The sequence below is a fragment of the Balaenoptera ricei genome, chromosome 3, assembly GCF_028023285.1.
Source record: "Balaenoptera ricei isolate mBalRic1 chromosome 3, mBalRic1.hap2, whole genome shotgun sequence".
NCBI lineage: Eukaryota > Metazoa > Chordata > Mammalia > Artiodactyla > Balaenopteridae > Balaenoptera > Balaenoptera ricei.
The window spans coordinates 23,700,915-23,712,925 of record NC_082641.1 but is presented as its reverse complement, the minus strand read 5'-3'; positions in this window follow the sequence as shown (position 1 = coordinate 23,712,925).

Below are 12,011 nucleotides of genomic sequence, written 5' to 3'. Positions count from 1 at the left end.
TATTATTCAGAAATATCTATTGATTGCTTTCTAAATGTCAGGTTCTGCTGTGGGTGCCAGGAGCAGAGTTTCAATGGCTGTTGAAAGGGAGGAAGACAGGAAATAAATATTTAGCATAATTTCGGGTAACGATGAAAGGTGCAAAGAAAATTAGGCAGGGTAAGATAACGGAAAGTGGTGGCAGGGCGGGGCATTTTTTCTCTTGATAGAGCATAAAATAGCTAGGAATGATTTAACAAAATATCTGTAAAATGTTTATACTTAAAAACTATAAAATATTGCTGATAAAAAATAAATAAGACCAAATAAATTGAGAGGAAAATTTGCGTATGGAAGATTCAGTATTATGTCATTGTTTTCTAATTTAATGTACGGATTATTATAACCCGAGTACTAGTCTCAGCAGACTTTTTGGGTAGACACTGACCAGCTGATTCTGAAATATATGTGAAAATACAAAGAATATAAGATATACTAAGTAATCGTGTAAAATAACAAATTTGGGAAAGTCACACTAATTGATTTCCAGCCTGATAAAAAGCTACAGAAAATTAGAGAGAGTGATATCAGTACAAAGATTGACAAATAGAAGAACAGAGTGGAATAAAAAGGCCATAAATAGATCATACTTCTATGACCATTTGATTTGTGACATAACTTATTTTCTCCTTTAATTTTGCCCAAGCACTCCAGTGAGGGAAGAACTGTCATCAAAAAATGGTGCTAGAACAGTTGGGTAGCCACATGGGACAACAATGAACTTTGAATCCTACCTTACATCATACATAAAAATTAATTTGGTATAGATCTTAAGTTGAAATATATCAGCTAAAATCATAATTTTAAAAAAAACTATAGATCTTTGCAACCTGGGCATAAAAATGTTTTCTTTTAATCCACAAATGATGTTTAAAAATAATAAATTAGACCAAATCAAAAGAAAAAAATCCAAATGTAGTGTAAACGATTAAAAAGTTAGCAGCAAACTAAAAAATATTTTCAAAACATATATCTGACAAAGGATTGTTGTTCAAGATATACATAACAAAAATCTCAACAGCCTAATAAAATAAGCAAGAGACTTTAAAAGACACTTCACAAAGAAAATATCTGAATGGACAACAAAGCATACACACACAAAAATATTCAACACTTTATCATATTGGAATTGAAAATTAGGTAATAATGAGAAACCAGTGTATATTCATCAAAAAAATTAAAATTATGATGACCGACAATACAAAATATTAGTGAGAATTTGGAGCAATATAATGTTTACTCACAACTTCTATTAAAAACCTCAAGTAGTTTACTTAAAAAGAAAAAGCAAAAACTACCCTTGACTCAACAATTCCTCTTTTAACATTCACCATATGTTCCCATTGCATATAAATGGGAACATGTGCCATAAAAATTGTGCAAGAATGTTTAATACCAGGTTTATTAATATCATCCAAAACTGGGTATACAGAAAGGATAAGCAAAATCTCACATATTTACACAATGGAATATTGTTAATCATTAAAAACAAATGAACTTCTGATTCACACAACAAAATAGGTAAGTCTCAAAAAATGCTAAATTAATAAACACACAAAGAGAATACAATGCATGAATCCATTTATATGAAGTTCTAAAATAGAAGCAATTTATGATGGAAAAATTTAAAAAAGTGGTTGCTTCTGTGTTTGGGGGTGAAAAATAAGCCTGAAGAAATTTTCTGGGGTGTTGACAGTTTTCTATATCTTGATAGAGTTTTGGGTTATACAGGTATCTGTATTTATGAGAACTTATCTAATGAAACACTTAAGTTTTTGCATTTCATTATATTTAAGTTTTAGCTCAAAAGAAAATTAAATCTATCAATAATAATGAGTTGCATTTAGTTATAATATTCTGGGATAAGTGTCGTGATATCTGCAATTTATTTTGAAATGCATAGTGCAGCAAGATAATATATTAACTGTAGATTTATGTATGAGTGAGTATTTATGTAAAATTATTTCAACCTTACTGTATGCTTGATAATTTTCATAATAAATTGCTGAGGTAAAAAAGGAAGCATAATAAACAGCAATCACAATTGACGATTCTATTAGTCATTTATAAATATTTTAATTTTTTTATGAATAAAATAGGATTTTCCTTCTCCATTTACTTCTTTCATAACTCTCCCAAAGAGGCATCTGATACTTATGTGTTTCCCCTTCTATTAATTCATTAGAATATAACAAATATAATGTGCATGTACATTTGTGTGTGTGTATGATTCTTCCAAAATATATCAGATGAATGACAGCCTTTGTCAAAGTAACATACAATATATTTTTTAACACTTGTACTTAAAAATAGCTTTTACTTTGTAGGAATAAAATATAACTGGTTGGCAGGCCTCCTACTTTTAAGACTTTTTTTTTCCTACCTAAATTCTCAAGCCATGTATAACTGACTTGCCACTTTTACATTTCACATGGTAAGGCTTAAATTAGGAATACTTGAAAAACCTTTAATTATATTAGAACATTATTCAAATAGTCTTAGTGATCTCTTCCTTGGTGATAGCTATTTTTCAGATTATCTTAAATACCAAATACTGTTATATGCTGTCTGTAGTTGGTTGTATAAGTAGAGTATGATTTAGTAACATTACCAATTTTCTATTCTACTGGCTTTTTATGGTCCATCAAATAATTCACTTGAGATTATTGTGTATCCCCAGACACAGGGTATCATCTTTAAACATGCTTGCCTTGAATAATGGAAATTTTAGTTTCCAAAGGCAAATGCAAAGACTAGGATGGATTGAGGTTTACTGTAGCTGGGAAATGGGTCGGGAAGAAAGTTGAGAAATTCTACAAGAGTCAGAATTCATTTTCCATAATATCATGAAAAATGACTATCCCGTTTTCTCCTGAATTTAGCCCCCATGTCTCCAATTTACGGAAGAATGTGGAAGTACACAATAATTTTATCTCAACCCTTTTATATCCATCTATGCATTTGCACGACAAACAGCACAGAATGCACAAGTCCAGGAGTAATATCAACCTCAGTTTTGCTGTAATCATTAGAAATTCTCCCCGTATACTTGAGATTTTGGTAAATGGCTATATCTTATCATTAATTTCCAATATTCTTTATATTTTTATATCTTCATATTTAAAATGATTGGGGTAAAATAGAAGAGTTGTTGTTAGTTGCTACCAGGTAATATACAACCTCTAACCACTGGACTCTATGAATAAGTTATATAATCGAATATCAATTTCATCAAAAATGCCAACCTTGCACACATTTACCATAAGCATCAAAGTATGGTTAAATTGTTTTGAGGAAAAAAACCATAAAATTACCTCTGTTTATGAAATATATTGTTGTTTTTTATGGCTTTGGTCAAGATAAACTTTAAAGATTTGTATTGAAAAGTCTACTATGTGGAAAGTTAATGTAAAGTTTTCTGATTATTTAGGGTGGCAGAATTTTTCAACTTAAAAAAGAATATTTTAATATATTAATAACTTCTATTTTGCAACATTTTAGGAGAATATATTCCAAAGAGAAAGCAACTTCATTATGATTTCTCTCTCATTTCCTTTGAGATGCATTTCCATAATTTAGAATACTTGGTTTTAGACAATCAAACCCTTCTTTCAGAATTTCTTTTGATTTGCAAGTTCAGACTGACAATCCAAAGAACAGAAATGTGAATATTTTTAAAAATCCCTTATAAAAAACAAAGCTATTGCCACTAAATCACATTCTAAAAAATGCAGAACTTTCACAATTATGTTGCTGAACGTGGTAGTAGCTTATCTGCCCAATTTTTGACACCATAAGTTACATATGATAAGGCAGTTGTTCATATTTTACTATAATAATCTGAATTTACATTAACCACAAAAAACCCTTTTCCAACATAGACAAAGTATCACACATGTGCAACTTATTTATGCTCAGAATTTCTCCTTAAGTTTAGAGTATGTCAACATCATCTTCAATTTACAAAATATGAAATGGAGGTATAGAGAGACAAAGTATTATTCCTGCAGAATAAGGCAACTATTACAATAGTATTAGATTCAATTTTAGGGCACCATCAATTGTAGAATTTATTGTTTAATGGTAAATCGTGTGTAACACAAATATCCCCAGAAATTATGTGTACAAAGGTTTTTATCACACGTATATGAATTATACAGCCCATATTTTTAAAATGTTTCATAGTTCCAAAACAGTTTCTCCAAAATTGTTTGGAGGCCTAGGCATGCATTATCTTTTTTTTTTAAAGAATGATTTTGTACTTGCCGGTGCCAAGTATTAAGCCAAATACGCAATGTTTTCAGACTTTTCCTCTTTAGAGCTTGTTTAAATGATAGAAGAAATATGTTAACAGGGAATTCCCCAGAGGTCCAGTGGTTAGGACTCTTTGCTTTCACTGTCGAGGGCCCACGTTCAATCTCTGGTTGGGGAACTAAGATCCCACAAGCCAAGTGGCACAACCGGAAAAAAAAAAAAATACATTAACAACACAAAAACAATAATAATGCTGGTGAATTTAAAAAAAAAAAGAAAGAAAAGGAGCTGTGAGAAAGAACTAGATTAAAAAAATGTATGTGTTTACATTGAATTAAAATGGTTCTTACAAATCTGCAAAACCATTTAAATAAAATATGCATCTTTTGACGATGTGATTTTTCCCAATAAAATTCCTGAAAAAATTATTAAGATGAGAAACTGCAATAGCTAGGCACAGGAGAGCATAAAGTAAAACCATATTAATAATAATCCTTAATTGGAACAAGTTGAGACTGTTGATATTTGCAAGTGAAGAGGCATTTATTAATGAGATTTTTTCCCTTGGAAATTTTCAAGGGAAAATAATATGATATATAAAGAAAGGGAACTGTACTAAAAATTAAAGGTGTGTATAAAGAAATTTTTAAAATAAATGTGATATATGTGTATATATATACATATTTTATTTCTTATATTGTGTGCATTTCTGCTTATCAGCTTTCATATAATACTTATGTACCAAGTCAATGTGCAAAATGACATATTGGTGAGGCAATGCCAGCTATAAGAAAATCAACAGGTCAGTTCTGCAAAATATATTGAACGTCAAAAAACTGCAATCTACGTAATAATCAGGAACAAGAATTATAAGACATTAACACATGATAAATTTAATAACAAAATATTCTTAATGAAATGCATCAAAATTATATACATCGGACTGTGAAACTAGTCCCATGCTCAGCAAGAATCAATTGTTGAACACCTTAAATCTACAAATCTATAGAAACCCTTGACAATCTTTTTTTTTTTTTTTTTCTCATTTTAGCCTAGGGCTTATTAAGACAATAGCAACCTTAAGAAGGTAAGGAATAGAAAACTCTTTGAAGTTTAAAAACAAAATTGGAATAGAGAGTAAGGAATACAATTAAACACTTGGCATTTTCACGTTTAAAATAGTTATAACAGTAATTCCACCTCTGTAATCATTTTGACAGTTTATGTGTACTTTATTCTGTGGTGTGTTCCAACACCGCCAACCAATTTTCTGATTCTTCAAACAACTGTGCTCTATCACATGGAGTTGGGACTAGCCACCCTCCTGGCACTCACCAGCTTGGAAACTCCCTGCATCCCCATTTTTTAGGGGTATTTATAGAGGCTTCATTGCATAGCCATGTTCAATCAATTACTAACTCAATCTCTAGCCTCCTCTCTCCCCTCCCTGGAGCTTGAGGGATGGGGCTAAAAGGTCCAAGCTTCTAATCAAAGCTTGACCTTCCTGACAACAGCCTCCATCCTAACGTTATCTATCTAGGGGCCCTCCAAGAGTTGCTTCATTAGAACAAAAGAAGTTCCTATCACCCTTATCACTCAGGAAATTCTAAAAGAGCTCTGTGCCAGGAACTGGAGACAAAGACCAAATATCTTTCTATAATACCACATTTATATATACGATAGAGCAGCGGTCCCCAACCTTTTTCGCACCAGGGACCAGTGTCATGGAAAACAATCTTTCCATGGACCGCGGGGTGGGGAGGGGCAGCGGCGATGGTTTCAGATGATTCAAGCACATTACATTTATTGTGTGCTTTATTTCTATTATTATTACATTGTAATATATAATGAAATAATTATACAATTCACCATACTGAAGAATCAGTGGGAGCCCTGAGCTTGTTTTCACTTGCCACTCACTGATAGGGTGTTGATATGAGTCTGCAAGTGATTGATTTATTGTGGTCTCTGTGCAGTCAAACCTCTCTGCTAATGATAATCTGTATTTGCAGCTGCTCCCCAGTGCTAGCATCACTGCCTCAGCTCCACCTCAGATCATCAGGCATTAGAGTCTCATAAGGAGCATGAGACCTAGATCCCTCGCATGCACAGTTCACAGTAGGGTTTGCACTCCTATGAGCATCTAATGCCGCCACTGATCTGACAGAAGGCGGAGCTCAGGCAGTAATGCGAGCGATGGGGAGCGGCTGTACATAGAGATGAAGCTTCGCTCACTCCCCTGCTGCTCACCTCCTGCTGTGCGACCGGTTCCTAACTGGCCACCGACTGATACCGATACTGGTCTGTGGCCCGGGGGTTGGGCCATCCTGCTGTAGAGTGTTTAAAGCACGTTTTCCAACTCCCAGATATTAGACTTGTAATTTTTATTAATGTTTAAAGGGGATTATAGAATGATTTTGCAGTGACTGATATATTTTTTAATTCACAAGCTTTGCTTTATTGATTTTCATTGTTTATGAAAACAATGATTTATAAATCACATACAATTAACAATTGGGAAAAGTATAAGTCATATCGTAAGAAGCCATGTCAAGCATTAAGGAATCTATACCCTCTGCAAATGCTCCTCAAGCATTAAATACTGTATTAGTAAAACAGGTGAAGAGGAATCCATAAAGGCAACTGAAGAAGTTTTACCAGATGCGTAAAAGGAAAAGAACAAATAGGAACAGACGAAGAATATCTGAGGATTGAATAACATTTAAATTGGGAAAAAAAAGTTTCATTAACATGAAGAAAATTATAAAAGGTGTCAACATCTTCAATGAATTAATGACTGACAGTGGCACATGGGTCAGTGACAAAGCAGGGTTTGTGCTGTGTAACCAGATGACGCAAGGTAATTTTTAACTCAAAATTGTACAAATATAATTTTGAGAACATGCCCAGGAGCCAGGCAGGACATGACCAGATGGTACCCTTATTGTGTTAATCGACTCTGAACACTTGCTTTGGTCTCTGCCTGGAGTTATTAAGCCCGGACTCATACTTTCCACCATCTGAAGTGCATAAAAGATTTACAAGGTCCCAGACCTGGCCTGGGGATTAGAATACTCAAATATAGATGATTAAAACACCCTTAACTGACCATAATAGTCTTCTGGCCAAACACTTTCCCCTTGACCACTTAGCTATTGTACAGTTTCTTCTTCAGGCTGGTCTCACTACTTAATCATTTTACTTATTTTCTCCTTTGATGTACTAAATTCATCATCTATGCCATGGTTTCAACTTAGAGCTACAAGTGGTTAGTTGATTTGTAGTAATTCCTCAGCTACCCACTTTGTAGTTTGAGCTAGTTATTTGCTGAAGATTATCTTCAAACACTGTGAGTTGATTCTGAAAGAAGAGATCATTATTTACATGTATGAAACAAATCCAAATGTATTACTTAAGTGAAAAGAAGAGTACCTGTAGAAAACAATCTCTCTGAAACTAAGGAGTTAAGGAATTGAATGACTTTCAGAACTCAGAAAGATTGAGGTTTTTGGCAGATTTTTAAGATAAAATTAAAGGACTGGCTGACATTCAGCGTGAGTACTGGAGCAGAACAAATACTGATTTGACTAAATTTCAAAAGTTAGAGTCACAGCCAAACTTTAACTGATTGTTGAACATGAAACCTCTTCTGTGGTTACTTGTCTATGACCAAAGAAGAGTAGAGAAATTATTATTTTTAAAGTATATTTTTCTTTTTATTCTTAATGTCAGACTTCAACTTCTTGACAATATCTCTTTTATTTCAAGAAAGCTTCACAGTAGCTTCAAAATAATCCCATGACCATGAACATCAGAAAAGCAGGGGAGCAGTATGGTTTTGAAATGAATGCTTCATACAAGAAGATATCTGAAGTCACAGATGAGGAGTTAGAAGACAAACATTCTCCTGTTCACTCTTAGGAGGGGTGTGAAATTAGAGAATTATCCACTTAGAGGTGTCTTCAGGATAAAGCTAAGTATAATTTACACAGGAGGTGTTTTATTTCAAATGGGATAGGATTTTCAAGGGACACCCTGAAGATGGAAAGAGGTAGAAGAATAGTTGATGGAATGTTAGTGGAAGGTTGGCCCAGAATAATACAAGGATGAGAATACCATAGAGTATAGATGACCAGAAAAGCATGCATATTTGTCTACTGCAAAAGTAGTTTAACTCTATTCAGACTTATGGACAAGCACAATTAGGAATTCTATATAAAGATAAATTGATGATAAAACTGCAATATTGTAATCCTTATTAACGTTTCAGATAAAATATCATTGGCCCTTTCTCAGAGGAGTGCAGCTTTCACATTTGCAGTTATTTAATTAACTGGAGATAAACTAAAGTCTCCTATTTATTGTGACCTAATGTAGAAACAAAACATTTTTATTCATCAATTTTTCCTTTTTCATTGTTTCTTTTTTTAAATTATTGATGAATATGTATAATAAAACGGACTCATTGTAACAGACATTTCTATGGGTTTTGACAAAAATATAAATTAATGTAAGCAAAACCAAAATCAAGATATAGAAAATTTCCATCACTCCAAAAAAACCCCTTTGGGTGACTTTATAGAAAACTTCCCTAACTCCAGCCCTTTACAACCACTGATCTATGTTTTTGTCCCTACCGAGTTTGCCTTTTCTGGAATGTCTTATATATTTGATCACAGCTATACGGTATTTTGGGTCTGGTTTCTTTCACTTAGTATAATGCATTTGAGCTTGACTCCTGATCTTGTATATACCAGTTAGTTCATTTCTATTGCTGAACAGTATTCCATTGTATGGACATATCACAGGTATTCATTCATTCACCAGTTAATAGACATTGAGTCCTTTCCAGTTTGGGGCAATTATGGGTAAACCCAATATAAACATTCATAACACAGGTTTTTGTGTGATCCAAAGTTTTTTATTTCCCTTATAGAAATTCTATCTAGTTGAGATTTCTCGATCTTGTGATAGTGTATGTTAACTTTAAAATAAAGTGCTACTTTTTTTTTTGCCTGTGGCTATACCATTTTACATCCTTACCAGTTATGAATGAAAGATTCAGTTGCCCTACATCCTAGAAGCACTTAGTGCTGTCACACTTTAAAAAAAATTTAGCCACTCTAGTAGGGGTGTGACAATATATCATTTTGCTTTTGATCTGTGAATTGAATAGATGATTATATATAATGATATCAAAGAGCTTTTCATCTGCTTTACTTGCCATCCATTTGACTTCTTTCAGTAAAATGTCTCTTCAAATCTTCACACATTTTTCTATAAATTTGCTTGTTTTCCTACTTAATTATTAGGGCGTTGTACATTATGGAAACAAGTGTTTTATCAGATGCATGGTTTGCAAACATTTTCTCCTGATCAAGGGCTTACAAAAGTTAATACTGATAAAGTTCATTTATCAATTTTTTTTTTCTTTATAGATCATGCTCTTGGCATCATGGCTAAGAAAATTTTATCTAACCAAGATTTCAAATACTTTCATACATGCTTTCTTCTAGAAGTTTTATGCCTTTAGGTTTAACATTTAGGTATGTGTTCACACATGCAAACACACACAATATGGCATGACTGCTGTGTGCCTCCTGTTTTTCCCTTTTTGAATAGAGTTATCTGTGTCAGTTATGCTATGTCTGTCCCACCATTGCATGTTGGGGCTATGAGGGGATGATGATACTCTCATAGTTCGTTGATCTTTGGATCAAGCGGAACTGCAATCAAGGAGATACTTAAGGAACCACACGTGATGAGCTCGATCTGCAGCTGTTGGCGAGATTCTGAAGTTCTAGTTAATTCTAGTTGGTTCTAGTTCTAGTTGATTCTGTAATAGGATAATAATAATTATTATTATTATATAGTAGGATAAAACTGGTAGAGGCTTTGTGAGGGGGGTGCATATATTTTGCATGTGGGAGAAATAGAAATAATCTGTGGCTAGGAGGTGGACCGCTTGGTTTCACATGTCTACCAATACTTTGATCTCCAGTTATTAAGAGGTAACGCTTAATCCTCCTCTGCTTGAGTCTGCATTTATGTGGTTACTTGCTTCTAATGGATAGTATAGAGCAGAAATGATGGTTTGTAACTTAGCAGACTAAGATGTGTAAACCATTGTGGCTTTCTATTTGCTCTCTACTTCAGATTATTTGCTCTGGAGGAAGACAGCTACCGTGTCATGAGTACACTTAAGTTGCTACGGAGAAGCTTACATAGCAAAGATTTGAGGAGGCCAATGGCCAGCAGTCAGGAGGGAACTGTGGCCTCCTGCCAAGAGCCATGTGAATGAGTCACCTTTTGATGTTCATATAACTGTGGCTCCTGCCAACATCTTAAGTACATCTCAATAAAATACCTTAAGCCAGAACCATGCATCTAAGCCACTTGCAAGTTCTTGACCCACTGAAACGATGAGATAATAAATATATGTTGTTTAGAGCCACTAAGTTTTAGCGTAATTTGTTATGCAACAATAGATAATTAATATACCAACTCAGACATGAGTCTCAATTGGATTTTCCAAACACCAATGGAATAGCAATTAACAGGCTGTTTTATCCTGTGTCCTGGAAAAGACTATTATCTGAAGAAAATCTTTTCAATTTATTTGCATATTTTAAAGTCACGTATGCTTTATCATTTGTCTTGCATATGTTGAGAAATATGCATTACTCTTACTGACTGATTCATTTGTTGACAAAGAAAAAAACCTGAAAGATTAAAATTCTAATCAAATAAATGTCTGAAACACTTTTCAGAATTAAACAATAAAAAAAAGTAGTTACTTGTATAAATATATAAAAAGTAAACTTTTCTTAGTGGAGTTAAGCACACATAAATTTTAAGAGGAAATACAGTTCACAAAAGGGTATGGATAACTCAGTTCTCAATTTATGCATCAAAAATATGATTTCTCCGACATAGAGATAATTGGTCGGGGCATTTTGGTTTCTCTGAGTTTGATTGACTCTAATATCAATATTCCTTGAATGTCTTTGCACTCTTGGTACCTTATCAGAATCAAGATGTGTAACAACACTCTAAGAATATTGTTGTCTTTTGTCAAAAGGTTAGCTCTGAAAGCAATAAAAAGAATTATAGATTATTTAAGACCTTTCATTTAAAACAAACTTAGCCTGATAAATTTTATATCTTTATTGTGAATAAGTTACTTTTCCTTTCATGATGCTTATCTTTGTGGTGTGCAGCTTCAAATGTTTATTTAAAAAGCTATTATTTGAACAGAGGATTTGTTACTGATTGAGAAGATAATTTTCAAGTTCAATTATGCAATATTGATGCACTTAGGATGGTTGAATTCTTGACGTAAAGATACATATGTAATCTACAGTTTAAGACCTCACTGGAATAAGTATTTTCCATATATTTATGACTGCTGAGCAGGAACTGGAAAACCAATGATCGTTTTACCGTCACTGAAAATAAATTCAACCAAGGACAACGACTAGTCAACCATGAAATTGTGCACTTAAGCAGACTTCACACTGACAACAGAAATGCTGAAGGGAATTTATATATACTAGCTAGGATCTCGTCTGCTAGGATCTTTCTGCAAACTCTTTCCTATGATTCATTTGTAGTGAAAACAGCAGTATATCCATTTGCTATTTCGGTGTCTATTCTCAAGACTTAGATATTGATCAAAGATAGTTACTTCAAGTGTAAAAAAGGCAATAACTCATATT